The following is a 17,033-nucleotide window of genomic DNA, read 5'->3' on the forward strand; positions in this document are numbered from 1 at the left end:
CATTTTCATCTGAAACCTCCTCAACCTGGACTCCACTGTCCATATCACTGTCAGCATTTTGGTCACAACCATTTAACCAGTCTCTAATAAGTTCCAAACTTTCTCTCATCTTTCCGTCTTCTGCTCAGCCCTGCAAGCTCTTCCAACCTCTACTTGTTACCCAGTTCCAATGTTGCCACCACATTTTCAGGTATCTTTATAGCAATGCCCCATTCCTGGTACCAATTTTCTATATTAGTTTGTTCTTGCATTGCTTTAAAGAAATACCTGATATTTGGTACTTTATTATGAAGGAAAGACATTGAATTGGCTCATGATTTTACAGGGTGTACAAGCATGGCTCCAGCCTCTTCTCAGCTTCTGGGGAGGCCTCAGGAAGTTTTTACTCATGGCAGAAGGCAAAGCTGGAGTAGTCACATCCCGTGGCAAAAGCAGGAGCAAGAGAGGAGTTGGGAGGAAGCCACACACTCTTAAATAACCAGATTTTGTGATAACTCACTTAATATCTCAAGAGCAGCATGAAACCATGAGGGATCCAACCCCATAACTCAAACACCTCCCGCCAGGCTCTAGCTCCATCACTGCGGAGTACAACTTAACAAAAGATTTTATGGGGACACGTTTTCAAACTATGTTAATGTCAATTATCCATGCACCTATTTAATAAGTTCTTTTTTAGTTTCCTTCAAGCAAATACTATGAATAAGAAGTCATCACAGTTTAAAACCTAAGGTTATATTTTTATGACAACAAAGATGATGAATTAGAAACCCTTCTTTATTTGATATATAGTTATTTGAGAAAGAATATAGCAAATAAAAAATGCATATTATTTTAAACTTTGTCCCTTTGTAACTAACACTTGGCCAGACAAGAATGAGAGTCTATTATCTTGAGTTGCATTAGTACTACAGATCACCTAGATAATGTGCCAAAATTAAAAGTGAGAGAGAACAAGCAAGACGGCTTTGTTGAATAGTGAAGTTCTTTCGTACCCCTCACATATACTAGATGTATTTACAGTAGTATCATGATCAGGGCTTTATATTAGAACAGGTTCTGCTTGATCCATAAAGTCCTCATTGCTTCAGTCTACTGCAGCACTTAATTTCTTCTGAAAAATTTCAGTCTGTCCATGTACTTCTCCAACAAGTATTCTAATTTCAAACAGAGGCCAGGAGAAAAGAAAAAGTTTGAAAAAATAAAATGTTTGCAAATGTAAGGAAGAAATGTACTTATAAATAATGGCCAAACAATTAATACAGCACTAAATAGGCCAAAGGGCATAGTTTACAGTATTGACCAATTATTACTTAAATAGTAGATACTGAAAATGGCCAGATGAAATTATATTCTTTAGAAGATAGCTTCACTCTTAGATTTCCTGTAAGTATAATGCACTATGATTAAGGTTTGGGATTAACCAAAATCCCTTTCCCAGTATGTTTTCTTAGAGATCTAATGTTGGCCATGTTGGAGTTATTATACACAATTGAATCAGTATATTTCTGCTAATGTGGTGACATTAGGGACAAGGAACAAGCTCATTTACCAGACTTTGTTCTGGGTTTGGAGATATGGAGAAAATTAGGCAATTTTCAAATCAATTTTCATTATTGATTTCAAATCTTTCTTATTTTCTACTGCATGTGTTTCATGCTATAAATTTCCATCTACGAAGAGTTTTTGTTACATCTTATAAATTTTAAGTTGTATTTTTATTTAGTTTGAAATGTTTTAACATTTTATTTGAGATTTTTAAAATCCAGGTGTTATTTATATGTGTTTTCTATAATTCCCAAATATTTTTAAAATTTACAGTTATCTTTCAGTTTTTCATTCCTGGATTAATTCCACCGTGGTCTGAAAACATATATTGCATGATTCCAATTATTTTGAATGTGTTGTGTTTTACATGGAATATGATCTTTCTTGGTAAATGTCCCATGAAAGTATGAGAAGAATCTGTACTCTGCTGCTGATGATTGGAAGAGAATTTTATAAATGTCAATTAGAACACATTGAGTAATATTTCTGTTCAGGTCAACTATAGACTTTCTTGTTTTTGACCTACTTGATGTAAAAATAACTGAGGTGGGTGGGCTTGAGCCTTCAACTATAATTTTATGTTTATTTCTCTGTTTATCAATTTTTGCCCTCAATTATTTTGATGGTGTTAAGAGTATATACACTTAAGATTCTAATGCCTTTGTGAAGAGCTGATTTATCATTATGTACCTCTTTTTAATTGCTTATAATTTCTTGCAAAGACTGAATTGTCTGAAATTATTATTATTTCAGTTTTATTTTGATAATTTTTGGCATGGCATGTCTTACTTTAAGTTTTGGTCTGGCAGAGTCTTTATAAATAGGTTGAATTTTTTGTTAGACCATATATAGTTGGAATTTGTTATTTTTTAACATTCATTATGGAAAACTTTCTCTTTTAATTGGTGTATTTAAATAATTTGCATTTAAAGTCATACTAAATTTGAAATCTACCATATTTATAACATTTTTTTATTTATTGCTTGATGTTTTCTGCCTTCTATTGTTTCAACTGATCATTTTTTATGATTATATTTTATCTCTTTGCTAAGCAGATCAATTACACATCATTTAAAAAAATAGTAATTGACCTAGAATTTATAATGTGTATTTATAACTAATCTATGACCACCTCTAACTAATACTATTATTCTTCACATATAATGCAAGTTCCTCATAATAGAGTATTACCAATTATTTTCTTCTGCTTTTTTTGGTGGGGTTGCTACCAGTTATCTCACTTTTCCAGATGCTATACTAACCCAATACATTGTTACTCTTACTAATTTAGATTAATATATTTTGTCTAAAGTCAATTTTTTAATATCAAATATATTTTACCTTCACTTATTCATTTTCCAGTGCCTTTCTTTTCTTTTTTTTTTTTTTTTGAGACGGAGTCTCGCTCTGTCGCCCAGGCTGGAGTGCAGTGGCGCGATCTCGGCTCACTGCAAGCTCCGCCTCCCGGGTTCACGCCATTCTCCCGCCTCAGCCTCCGAGTAGCTGGGACTACAGGCGCCCGCCACCACGCCCGGCTAGTTTTTTGTATTTTTAGTAGAGACGGGGTTTCACCATGTTAGCCAGGATGGTCTCGATCTCCTGACCTCGTGATCCACCCGCCTCGGCCTCCCAAAGTGCTGGGATTACAGGCTTGAGCCACCGCGCCCGGCCCTTTCTTTTCTTTGTGTAGATTCATCTTTCTCTCTTATCTATTTTATCTCTGTTTAAATAACTTCTTTTGACTTTCCTGGAAGGGCAAATGTTGTGGCAATGGATTTACTCAGTTTTTTGTTGATGCTGTTGTTGTTGAGTTGTTGAGAAAGTGTTTTATTTCTCCTCAATTCTGAAGGTTAATTTCATTGCTGATAGAATTATAGGTTGGCAATTTTGTTTCCTGTTACTCTCTTTTAACACTTCAAATATTTTATTACACCCTCCTCTTGCTTTCATAATCTTTCATGTAATTTTGATGAAAAGTCTAACATATATCCTATCCTTGCTCTGCTATGGATGTGGTTCCCTGTGTATCCACCAACCCCCAGCTTCCTTCAGGTTTTTGTCTTTTTGTTGATTCACTGTAACTTGAATTGACTAGATTTAGTTATTTTGGTGTTTTTTTTGTTTTGTTTTGTATTTTCTGAGCTTTCTTGGATCTTTGTTTTTACATCTGTCATTAATTTTGGAAAGCTCTCAGTCATATAACTGACAAAAATATTGCAAAGATGCCATTTTTATGTATTTTTCTTCTTTTTCTGGTATTTCAATTAGGTGTGTGCCACATTTTTTGAAATAGACTCACAATTTTTGGGTGTTCCATTTATGTTTTGAAGTTTCTATTAATCTGTCTTTAAAAGTTCATTGTTTATTTCCTCAGCCATATTCCATCTACTAATTAATCCATCAATGACATTATTAATTTTTGTTTGAAGTTTTTTGATTTTCAGCATTTTCTTTTACTCCTTAGCATTTTTATTCTTCAGCTTATATACCCATTTGTCATTACATATAATCTATTTTTTTCCATTAGAGCTCCTAACATAATAATCATACTTAGTTTACATTTACTGTTTGATAATTCCAACATATGTATCATATCTAAGTCTGGTTCTGATGCTGGTTTTGTCTCTTTAGACTGGTGTTTTTTTTCTGACTTTTAGCATATCTTGTTATTATTTTAAAAAACTGGACATGTTGCTTCAATAATAATTGAGGAAAATAGACTTTTCTACTTGGGGAATTTATGTTGACCTGACTAGGAGTTAAACTTAGTTTAATATTTGCTGTAGTTATGGATGACAGAGGCTTAAAATTCCTTTGGTGTCTTTGTTTTTGTCTACTCTGTTGTATTTGAGATCCTGTAAATACTCCTTTGCAGAGAGTGTCTATATCTTGCAGTCCTTTCAGTTGTGATCCCTATTACAGTTAAGGGACACATAACAATGTTTCAGTCAAGGATAGACCACATATATGACAATGGTTTCATAAGATTATAACAGGGCTGAAAAATTTCCATCACCTAGTAATATTGTAGGCGTTATAACATAATGGTAGAATGCATTACTTACACATTTGTGGTGATGCTGGTGTAAACCTACTACAATCGTATAAAGGTCCGACATATACAATTATGTACAGTACATAATACTTGATAATAATAATAAATGACTGTTTCTGGTTTATGTATTTACTATACTTTTAATCATTATTTTAGAGTGTACTTCTACACACAAATATATATAACACAAATATATATATTACACAAATATGTGTAATATATATATATATATAAAACTGTGAAATAGTATGCTGTTACAGCAGCAGAAATCTCATACATCTTATGTTCACATTGTTTCCTGATTGCATTATTTGTCTTGTGCTTGATTTAATCTTCTGCTTATTCATCATGGTTCCTATGCATACAAAATTTACTGCTAATGTTGCTGGTAAGTGGTCATGGCAAGTGATTAATCTGAAAATACAATTAAAGTGATTACAGACTATGAAGGTAGAAAACCAGTGAAGATTTCCCTGCTCACTCATCAGGCATGTCCCATTCCACTATAGTTGCTATCTTGAAGAATGAGAAAAAAGTAATAGAAGCTGTTAAAGAATTTACTTCATTGAATGCAACAAGACTAATAAAATTTTGAGAAGGGCCCATGTTAGACATAGAAAAGCATGTAATGACCTGGTTAAAGTCCAGACACAGAGGCATATCCCTTTCAGCACAATGATGATTAGTGTAGAAGCAAAAATTTGTAATGTTGAAAGAAAGGCAGGAGCTGACTACTGCTAGATCTGGGTAGTTTAAATGATTTTAGAATTGTTATTCATTACATAATGTGAAAGTGAGTGGTGAGCCTGTGAGTGCTGATGTGAAGAGAGTTGAATAATTTTTGGAAACTCTAGACAAATTGATTGTGGGGGGAAATTACTTGCTAGAGGGAATCTTTAATATGGACAAAGCCTCCCTATTCTGCAAACAGATGCCTGAAAGGACTGTAATCCATAAAGAAGCCAAGTCAATGTCAGGTTTCAAGTCTTTTAGGGACAGGATAACAGTCTTCTGACAGCAATGTCGCAGGCTAAAAATCAAAAGCTTTGTGATGCGGCACAGTGAAAATCCCATGTCCACTGGACATATTCATGAGCACACACTGGCAGAGCATAGTGGCTCACACCTGTAATCCCAGTACTTTGAGAGGCTATGGTAGGAAGATTGCTTGAGGCTAGGAGTTGGAAACCACCTTGAAAAGTACAGCAAGATCCTGTCTCTACTAAATAAATAAATTAGCTGGGTGCAGTAGTATGCACCTGTGGTACTAGCTACTCAGAAGGCTAAGGTAGGAGGATCACTTGAGGCCAGGAGTTCAAGGTTGTAATGAGCTATGATCACACCACCACATTCCAGCCTAGGCAAGAGAAAGAGACCCTGTCTCACGATTCTTTTTGTTTTTGAATTTATTTCTTACTTTTTTCTTTTTTCTGAGATAGGGTCTTGCTCTGTCATCCAGGTTGGAGTGCAATGGCAAATTCATGGCTCATTGCAGCCTCGACTTCCCAGGCTCAAGCTATCTCATACTTCAGTCTTCTGAGTGGTTAGGGCCATAGGTACACACCACCAAGTCCAGTTAATTTAATTTTTTTTGGTAGACATGGGGTTTCCCTATGTTGCCCAAGCAGGTCTCAAACTCCTGAGCTTGAGCAGTTCTCTTGCCTCAGCCCATAGTGCTAGAATTACAGACCTGGCTACTCTGCCCAGTCAAGCAAACAAAACAAAATAAAACAAACAAACAAAAAAAGAAGCACACACTGCCAGTGACTACAGGAGCAATATAGAAAGTCATAGATGACCCATTGCTCTTTGAATAAACCATGCCCCCCACAAATTTCCATGCCAGAGAAAAATATTGTTTGGAGAATAGCACACTTTTCAAATTTTTGCTTTATTATTATTCATAGTGCTTCCTCACATTATCCTTTAATTGGTGATCTTCATTCCAATATCAGAGTGATGTTTCTCCCTTCAACCACCACCTCTTTGAGTCAATCTATGGATCAAGGAGTTATACTATCTTTTAAGGACTGCTACCTGTAGATAACCTTTGCCTAGGGTATTGTGACTGAGAAAGACACGGAGAAGGCATTGTTGCAATGAAAGTGTTACAACATGCATGACTGCATCAAGAACCTTGCTTGGTCTTGGGATGATATCCCCAAGGAGTGTGTGAATGGCATCTGAAGGAAGACACTCAAGGGGTTCATTCATGACTTCAAAGCATTTACCAAAATCCCCTAATGATGTATATCTCAGAACATATTCCTGTCATTAAGCAAAGCATGACTATATATTAGGGTCTTGCTGATGTGGTGATAGGTGGAAAGGAGGGGCCTGTGTTTGCAGCCTATGACCTGTAAAAGCGTTTCTTCCTGCATAGCTTGACTCCCTTCCTCAATTAGTTGAGAAACGCTTACTAGAGGGGGCTACAGTAAGTGAAATGTTGTTTCCCAGGACATTTCTAGGAAGGACTAAAGTCTTTCCCCAAGGAAAGGACAAGACTAAAGTCTTTCTCCAAGAGGAGTAAGCCTTTGTAACAGAGAAGAATCTGAAGCTCTGGGGTGTATTTCATGAGGATTACTCTTCCCTGGTCGTTGTCAGTCAGTAGTTTTCTTTCTTGGATCTCTACTGTCAGATGCTAGTGAGATTCCTCAGTATAGTTTATACTCCTTTGCGAGGTGTGAGTTTGTTCCCTCTGAAATTCATGCTGAAATTTGATTTCCAATATGGCAGTGCTGGGAGTTGAGGTGTACCAGGAAATGCTTGGGTCATGGGGGCACCACCCTCATGAATAGATTAATGCCTTCTCACTGGTGTGAGTGAATTCCCACTCTGGCAGGAATAAATTCATTCCTGAGAGCAAGTTGTTTCATGTGAGCCCAGCCTCCCTGTGTGTCTCTTTCACACGCCCTTGCACCTTTCTGCTTCTCTGCCATATTGTGATACTGCATGGGACCCTTACTGGAAGTTGAGCAGATACCTGTCCCATGTTTTTGGGTTTTCCAGCCGCTAACATTATGTGCCAAATAAACCTCTTTTGTGTAAAAGTAAATTACTGAGCTTCAGGTTTTAGCAACACAAAACTGACTAACCCCTCCCCATCCATGACTGCAGCCCCCAGGAATTTTCCACTCTTACTTTCTCGTTCTCCCACTGGTCCATGCTCAGCTTCCTGCAATTTGTCATGACCATTTAATTTTTCTACCAATTTATTTTTCCAACAACTTCTACTCCAGGTAGGAATATCTTAGGTATGAGTTTAAATTTGCCTATCTCTCCAGATTTGGGGGTAGCATTTTGCCTTGTAAATTCAGTTATTTAAAGGTTCCCACAAAATTCCTTAATTTTTAGTTTGTCCACTTCTTTATGGTGTAAGGATGGGAATGACAACTTTCAATCTCTACATTTTGGAACTGAAACCAAAAGTCTCACTAATTTACCTCTGAAGGTCAAGAAATCCCTAATTAAGTAGGTGTCATTTAATTTGAAACCTTTATGACAAGGCAGTACTGACCTGTGAGATTAAAGGTGAAGAATATTCCATGCAAAGCACATATTATACCAAAGGCCTCTGAGAAGGAAGGACTTGGCAAGTTTAAGTTTAGTGTGGCTGAGAAATAAAAATGTGAGTGGGAAAGTGTTAAAGAATGAAATAAATGATGTAGGCAGAGACCAGAAAAGATAGGTTACTCTATGTCAAAATAAAAAATAAAATTGCTTTCTAAATTTATTGGAAAGTTACTGAAAGTTTTATGAAGGAGAATTACATAGTCTTATTCACCTTTTAAAAATGGCTCTGGCTATTTTGTGGGATAACAATTGTACTGAGGTAAGAGTAGTTGAAGGAAAACTAATTGGAGTCTACTGAATAACCTAAGATGCAATTTAACTATAGCTGTAGCAGTGAGGAAGAAAAGGAGATAGATTAGGAATTTATTTTGGAGATAGAATCAAAAAGACTTACTGATGTAATTGACTGGGAAGAGTACCTAAAGGTGGAAGCTAACTTATGAATATTATTACAGAAAAAAAAACCTTAGATAACTCCCAGGTAAATTAATTTATTCCCACATGAATCAAATAAACTAACAAAAAGATCCAGAGAAACTCTAAAAATGCCCAAAGTAATAAATCTAGCATAGTCACTACTAGAAATTAAAGTATCTTCTTTGAGTGTTAAATACTTTAAAGATCATAACAGTCTGATTCACCCACTTATTTCTACCTAAAGCTTATCTATATATGGTATTTCCTTTCCACTTTACTTTATAGGAAAATCTAAAAGCCAGGCTATGATTTGTTTAACAGATTGCCAGTGGTGGATAATCCTATCATAAATCACAGCTAGGAGCTCTTTTTTTGCTAAAATTAAGTTGAAAATAAGACAAAAGCTCAACAAGATAACTCTGTTTAATTTGGCATTGTAATAATTACTCAGCAAGAAGAGAAAACCTACAGTATAGCATGAGAAAATTGTCTTTAAAATACATCTGAATGAAGCTAGCCAGTTAGTTTTTAAAGAAAAAAACATATCCATATCCCAATGCAAATTCAAATGTTGTAATAAAAGTGTATGCAAAAGTAGAATTTTAAGATATATAATTGCAATGCTATTTTAAAGTATCTTTCCATAAATTTTACTAATTCTTGATTCCTATCTTATGGTTTGACCCCACTATTATAGCATTTTAAGTGAAAAATACTGGCATAATTGTATTAATGTAGAAATGTCTAGAAATAGTCCTTAATTTTATAAACAAAAATAGTGATTCTTTAGGATAAAGGACTATTGATTGGTTTACAACTTATCCATTTACCGGTGAAATTTATTATTTTAATTTGAACAGAATTAAAACTTTTTAAAAATAAGAAGTAATAGATGCAGATCAACCGAGCATGCTCCAGGTGATGTCAATCCGAAGAGATCAAAACTTACCCGGCCACGCCTATGGAGACGCCCCTATCACGCCCTTATCCTGCCCACTGCCCTCCCCCTTCCAGTACCAATGCATAAAAGTCTGCCACTGGCAGGAACCAGCGTGACTTCTTCGGCCCCCGCATTTGTGGACCGGAGAACATCACCCGAGAGCGCCGGCGTGACTTCCCTGGCCCCCCACACCTGAGGACCAGAGAACCTCGTCCGAGAGTGTATGCATATTTGCAATAAAAGACTGCCACTTTCTTATGTAAAAAATAAGAAGTAATAGTTTAGTTATAAAAAAAGCTACTATGTATAGTATGCTATTGGCCAGACAATTCCTTAACTATTTTACAGGAATTATCTAATTAAAATCTAAATTATGTGTGGAATATTTTTATTATCCTTATTTTACAAATGGAAAACTCGACTACCAACAGGTTAGGTTACATGTATATAGTCACAATGCCAGTAACTGTGAGACCCACAATTAAAACCAAGATAATTTGCCTCCAGAATCTGAGCTCATAATCATCTGCTTTTCTGCCTTCTTGTTACACAATACTGCCTTTTCTGCTGTTCTGTACTAGATATCATTACATTATTCTACACAAAAGCATTGATAAATGGCACTCACTTAAGGTACAACTTTTAAATTAAATCAGAACAAGGAGGATATATTTTCACTTATTATTCACCTGTTTCTTTAATTACTATTATTGTTCAACCAAAAATTTTTTAGCAGCTCTCAGGCATTATAATAGGATATGAGAACACTGAGATTAAAGACAAAGTCACTGTCCTCAAGTATTTTAAAGTTGATGAGAAGTCTACAAAAATTTGCATAAATTTTGTAAAATTTTAAGATGATTAAGGGGAAGAAAATTTAATAAGGGAGCAACATAAAATATTAAGACTTTGAAGGACATAGAGTGTGACAGAAGTAAATTTCACCACTCATACGATTGGAGGAATGATAAGAAAGATTTCAGTGTTATTTCTTTACTTTCTTCTGAAAGGAATTTCAATGTCTTGTGGCCCTTGGATTATCAGCATCTATATCACCTGGAAGTTTGTTATAAATGTGCAATTTGGACCCCAGTCCAGATCTACAGAGTCAGAATTTGCATTTTACCAAGAGCCCAGGAAAATTTCTATGTTTTTTACAGTTTGAAAAGCAACATCACAGAGATGTAGAACCTCAATTTCTATGTTTTCAGAGCCTCACCTGCATTCTACTTGCTTATTAAAACTCCTCTTTGTATTCATTCCTGTCGTTAATATTTCTCTGGAATCCACAGTCATGGTAGATCCTGCTCAGGGAATTCCTGATACATCATGAGTATAAATTATTAGAGTCAGGACAGTTTTTACCAAGCATCTAGTCTAACTATGTTTGGGTTTTGTGATCAGAAAATTTGGCAACATGAGAAACAATAAAGAGGTTATGTAGGAGAGATGTCAACTTCTAAGTCAACAGCCCTTTGATAATGTGATATTTGACTTGTTTCACTTACCTAATAAATTTATAGAAATAACAAAAACTATTTGAATTAATCAGAAAGCCAACAGAAGAAGCAGAAACTCTCAATCCATTAATAATAGGGCTCAGAAAATTATACCCAATGAGTTATCATAATGATGACAAATGTACAATAAATGTGAATATGCAGATTCTAGTACCCCAGGAATTTCATCCTTCAGTCCAAGATAATAAGATACAATAGGGTATATGTGAAATTATGCAATGAGCCACTTTAATTATTAGAGCTGATAATTATAGAATGTAGGTTGTTATGTGATGAAAGGGACTAAGATTGAGATAATTTTAATGTTGGTAATACTTACAGTATACAAAATCTTGCAAAAATTTATTATTAATACTATGAACTGTCTTTGGGTTGCTTTGATAGGAACAGCCATGTTATCTGCATGTTCAGGGTCAATAAAAACTATTTTCCAAATCAGTCTGATTTTTACCATTACTGAATTATGCTATAACCTTTGAACCTGGACAACAGCTTGAAAGGTAAAAACAACCAAACCTATTCAAGGTATTTGTTGAGAAATTAATCTCTACAGAAACAAATAAACTGAAGTCATATCTATGTCATCTAGTCCCTAGATTAGCTTCTCCTATCTCTCAGATATTTTCATAAAAGACTCTATTCTGGAGCAATACAATAATTCCAGTTAAACATTGTAGGTTTATTAGGATCAAAAAGTCAGAATCTTAGACACAAAAGGGATGAAGCATGGTCATGGACTTGGGGTTTGTAAGAGAAGCAGGGGATATTAAGCTGTGGAGAGCAGACCCTGGTAAAAAATAGAGTTCATAAGGACTTTAGGTGTGAAAGTAGAGGGCCAAAAACAATTCCAGAAAGCCTCACTCCCCCACTAGAAATGAATATACAATTCTCCAGACTGACGTATTAATAACTTAAAATTCAACTATGTAAAAACATATGCTTAGCATGTTTCATAGCTTACTGAATGTGTTCATGTGGATTAATGCCTTCTTAATTTGGAGGAATAATAAATTATTAACTGTGAAAATAATTAGTGATTTATCACCACTTACGAAGTTGTCAATGTATTAGAAAGTCAAAGATTTTGTTGTACAAGAGACCTTAAATTTAATTTCTCACCTGTCATTTTCAGAATATGAAACATTTTTCAACTTTTCTTAGTTTCTCCACCTACAAACTGAGGTAACAATGCTTACTTTGTAAAGTAGGTGTTAAAAATATAAAATAATTCAAAAGGGTTAATAAAGTCAAGCAAACTTTGTAATGTCCTTTTTCAGTTGTTAATTATCATCTGCTAACAAAATTATCATCATCTGAGGTACCATCTGAACTTCCCCCTTTGATTACAATTAAATCCACCAGTTTCTTATCCCATTCCATATTAGTGGTGATATCTATTATTCTTACTCTTTCATTTTGTTCCTTCCAAAATGACAATGGCTTTCGTTCAACATCTAAGTGGCCATTCACCCTTGGGCCAATAAAATAATGTTCAGTAGAACATTTAGCCTCAGTAGCACTTTTAAAGAGTCTAAGGCATAGCTACCTGTCTGTGACTGAGAAAGTGGATTTATGCAAGAATTCTTTTTTTAAAATTATTATTATTATTATACTTTAAGTTCTAGGGTACAGGTGCATAACGTGCAGGTTTGTTACATATGCAAGAATTCTTACTACTATCAGAGTCATGTCAGAAAGGGTTATTGATTTATTGTCAACAGAAAGAAACTCACGTTGATAGCATCTGGAAACCCATTTCATCATCTTTAAATACAATTTTCAGAAAGAAATGTGCAATTGATACAGAGCTCACAAATTATAGAATATGCTCTGCACATACTAACTTAAGACCACACTTTCCTAAATGCCATCCTATTCATTAGTACCATAAATTCTTCCTGCATTACCTTTATTTAAACATATATTTTGTAATGCTCCAAGCGATAGATAAAATATAATGACAAATAGAACTTTTCATTTATCTAGAACTCACATCCATACGTATACTTGCACATGCACACACACACATATATGTACAGATATATATACACACACACATATATGCACACATAGACATGTACACTATTATACCTGCATACACATATATAAAACAAAAGTGTTTGTATGTTACTTGTACACTTAAATATATATATTATAAAATTAGAAACAGGAAAAAATGGAGGAATAAAGAAGGAAATTTTACTACAAAAAAAGGGCTTAGCATCTTTTCTTTTTCCTAGTGTGAGGAATAAAATCCTTTAATTTTCAAAATTGGCTCAGAGTGACTGTGAGTTCGTAACAGGTGTCTAAGAGAATCGTTTCAGATGCCCTACATTGTGCTGAGTACTAAATAATATTTGCATTTAAAGCCCAATGGCCAATCCTCTGGCACTTTGCAAATAAAAAAGGGTATTGATGACATGCTTAGTATATTCAGGTTGGTCATTTCACTGATAACGAATATTTGTGGTCCCTGAAAACACAGATTTCTACTAAAGCACAACTTTCTACTAAAGTCATCAATATCAAGTATAACCTTTCATATGTGTTTCTTTATAATCTGTACTGTTGATAAACACTTCTGTACTGCCTGAAATTCAAACAAATGTCAATCAATTCAACTGAGTAATGAATGTGCTTAAATATCTGCCATAAATGTTAACGTTTCTAGGCAGACTATGTGACAAATGTTAAGTACCTACCAAATGCATGTTGAAATAAAGACATAATGATAACTATGATAGAGGGTGACTTCAGATAAGTGCCACAAACTGTCATGTTTCAAATTTTTTTGTAATATACAGAGTGCAGAGAATATTTTGATAATAATGATTTGTGAAAACTTGTTATGGAGAAAGAAGCCTAAGTATTCTAAATTTTATAAGATCAAGATTACAGAGAAAAAATTTAAAAGATTCAATTACAGAGAGAACCAATGTAGCACAACAGCACTATTGCATGGATAGAGAGTCTGCAGAACAGATAAAACAGAAATTTTCAAATAAAGAAGAATTACCAATATCAACAAAAGGCTGCTAATATTAGTCCTGTCATGTTAAAAGGAGAAACAAAAATCCTGGTCTCATGCATTGCAGTGAATCTCTTTTTCTAAAAGTCTCCCTGTTCAAGTTCACATTTTCATTAGTTATATTTTAAAGCCATTAATAGAGAAAGAAAAAAACGGGTGCATCCCCCAACTGTTATATATATGTAGCATTATAGAGTAAGTTAGCACAATTGAACAGAATTATCTGAAGGTCTGGGCTGAGAATAAGAACAAAGGATAGGCTACCAATGCCCTGCCCTAATAACTATCTTGAGGGTGGTAAGATTCTGCCTGTTTGAGTGTGTGTATGTATTTTGTGCATACATGTTTTCAGGGAAGTGGGGAATGTGTGCAGAATGATCTAAGAGAAAAGGGATAAGGAGAGACAGAGGAATCTCTGCTATTGTATCTTGGGTCGTGATAGATTGAACACAGATATGTTTAGATCATTTGATATATCATTTTACACTAAATTTAGTGTAAAAGAAGCAAAAATACAAAGGGCAATAGTTACTAAAAAATTAAAGGATAGTTAACAGCACTAGAGAAAGCTCAATGTGTAAACTTACAGAAATTTTGAATACTACGACTTTCTATCTTAGGTAACTAGAAGCTGGTGCAAAGTTTAAGTGTGTCTAGAGCAATTACATTTGTATCCTGGTCAATGTATTTAGATAAGAAGACCAACAATTGATATTTCCATAGTCTTTGTATATGGCAGGTAGTATTCTAAGATTTTTCTTTATACCGAGTAATTTAATCCTTTACCACAATGCCATATATATAAGGGTAATCAAACACTTTAGGTGCTTAAGGCAGTAAGATGATAACTATTCTAAAGTTGAGCAACTAGAAAGTGGCAAAAGCATCACTCCAACACAGGCTGGAGGGTTTCAAGTTCAAGCCATATGGCTTCAGGTTTTTGCTGTTAACCATCATACTTCACTGTAATGATACAATACTCTATTTCCCCACCAGTCCCACTACTGGTAATAGCTTGAACAGATTGGATTTATACTTTTTGTGTATAGGCTTTTCCTTTTTTTTTTTTTTTTTTTTTTTTTTTTTTTTCTTTTGAGACGGAGTCTTGCTCTGTCACCCAGGCTGGAGTGCTGTGGCCGGATCTCAGCTCACTGCAAGCTCCGCCTCCCGGGTTCCCGCCATTCTCCTGCCTCAGCCTCCGGAGTAGCTGGGACTACAGGCGCCCGCCACCGCGCCCGGCTAGTTTTTTTGTATTTTTAGTAGAGACGGGGTTTCACCGTGTTCGCCAGGATGGTCTCGATCTCCTGACCTCGTGATCCGCCCGTCTCGGCCTCCCAAAGTGCTGGGATTACAGGCTTGAGCCACCGCGCCCGGCCTGTGTATAGGCTTTTCCAAGTGACTAAGGTAAATATTATGAAAGATACAAATATCATAAACCAGCATATATATACGTACCTGTCTACACACACATATGTGCATACATATGTGTGTGTGTGTATATTGTGTGTGTGTATATATATACATATGCATACACACGTGCAGGACACACACACACACATATACACATATGTCCTTCTAATTGAGGTAAACTTCATGTAACATAAAATTCACCATTCTAACAATTTTAAAGTGTTCAGTTCAATAGTTTTTAGCACATTCATAATGTTGGCCAACTCTCATCACCATCTAGTTGGAGAACATTTAATCATCTTAGGAAAGAAAACCCCACACGCGTTAAGAAATCACTCCCCATCCCATCTCCCCGTATCATCTGGCAACTACTACTCTGTGTTCTGTCTCCATATATTTACCTATTTTATGAATTTCGTGTAAGTAGAATCATACAATAGATGATCTTTTGTGCCTGGTTCCTTTCACTGAGCATAATATTTTTAAGGTTCTTACATGTTTTAATGTGTATCAGTACTTCATTCCTTTTATGGCTGAATAATATTTTATTTTACAAATATTTCATTTTAGAGATATACCCCATTTTCTAATTGATTCATCAGTTGATGAACATTTGGGTTGTTTCTCCTTTTGGCTATTGTGAATACTATTACTAATTTACAATAATATTCAAAGAGTTTTTTGGCAACAAGTAATCAGTTCTTCAAGATATACATCCAGGGGTGAAGTTGCACAATAATATTGCAATTCTATGTTTAACTTTTTGAAAAACTGCCCAACAGTTTTCTACAGTGTCTGCATTATTTTACATGCCACAGTTTTTTATTTTGTTGGTGACTGATGATGTTGAGCATCTTTTCATGTGTTTTTTGGTAATTTTTATTCTTTGGAAAAACATCTATCTAAGTAAGTCATTTGCCCATTTTTTAATTGTGCAGTTTTGTTGTTATTGTTATGTTGTAAGATTTATTGATATATTTCAGACTTTTATCATATATATGATTTCCAAATATGCTTTCTCATTCTGTAGGCAGTATTTTCACTTTTTAAATATGCTCTTTAATGCATGCATTTTAAGAATTTTTTATGAAGTCCAATTTATCTAGTTTTTCTTTTGTTGTTTTTGCTTATTGTTTCATAACAATCCACTGCAAATTCCAAGGTCATGAAGATTTAGTACTTTGTTTATTTCTAAGCACATTAGAGTTTGGCTTTTTAATTTTTTTGGTCAATTTTGAATTAATTTTCATATATGGTGTGAGATAGAAGTCCGATTTCATTCTTTTTTATGAATATCTAGTTATCCCAGCACCACTTACTGAAGAGACTATTATTTCCCTATTGAATGATCTCAAACCCCTTGTAAAAATTCAATAAGGAATAGATGTATGAATTTATTTCTGGACTATTAATTACATTTCATTGTTCTATGTGTTTATCCTTATGCCAATACTGCACTGTTTTATTTTCTGTAGCTTTCTAAGAAAGCTGTTTTAATTTTTTTTTTTTCAGGAAAGCTACAGATTCTTGTAACATGTTGTT

This window comes from Papio anubis, chromosome 13 (genome assembly GCF_008728515.1).
Source record: "Papio anubis isolate 15944 chromosome 13, Panubis1.0, whole genome shotgun sequence".
In the NCBI taxonomy this organism is placed as follows: domain Eukaryota; kingdom Metazoa; phylum Chordata; class Mammalia; order Primates; family Cercopithecidae; genus Papio; species Papio anubis.